The sequence below is a fragment of the Hyaena hyaena genome, unplaced genomic scaffold (genome assembly GCF_003009895.1).
Source record: "Hyaena hyaena isolate Hyena2069 unplaced genomic scaffold, ASM300989v1 scaffold_879, whole genome shotgun sequence".
Taxonomy (NCBI): domain Eukaryota; kingdom Metazoa; phylum Chordata; class Mammalia; order Carnivora; family Hyaenidae; genus Hyaena; species Hyaena hyaena.
In genome coordinates, this window is record NW_024081510.1 from 152,655 (window position 1) to 153,131 (window position 477).

Here is a 477-nt window from a genome sequence, read left to right on the forward strand (position 1 = left end):
CCTGAGTGGAGCCCCAAAGGACTTCTTTCTGGGTTCTCCTGTGCAAGCCAAAGCTGGTGCCAGAAATCCACCATCAACCCACCATTGTCCCCTTTAGCCCTTGGGATCGCCAGAACTCCAGATGCTGCCTGCCCTGAACAAGGGACAGCTCCGGGAAGATTAACCCACAAGTCCCCATCAGACTGCATCAGACCCACACCACACACACTAGGTGACCTTAGGTGGGTCTCTCACCCCTCTCCTGGCGCTTAGCCAGCCCGACCTGACAACCCAATCCAACTCAGGGATGGCAGCAGGGATTCTGTGTGACAATCATTACCAAACAAAAAACATGCAGATTTAGTAAGGAGGGACTTTTATCTGAAAAGATTATTACAAGGGAGGGGAAGGGACTATTGCAACAGGACTGGAAAATTCTTCTTCTTCTTTTTTTTTTTTTTTTTTTCAAGTTTATTTATTTTGAGAGAGGGAGCACAC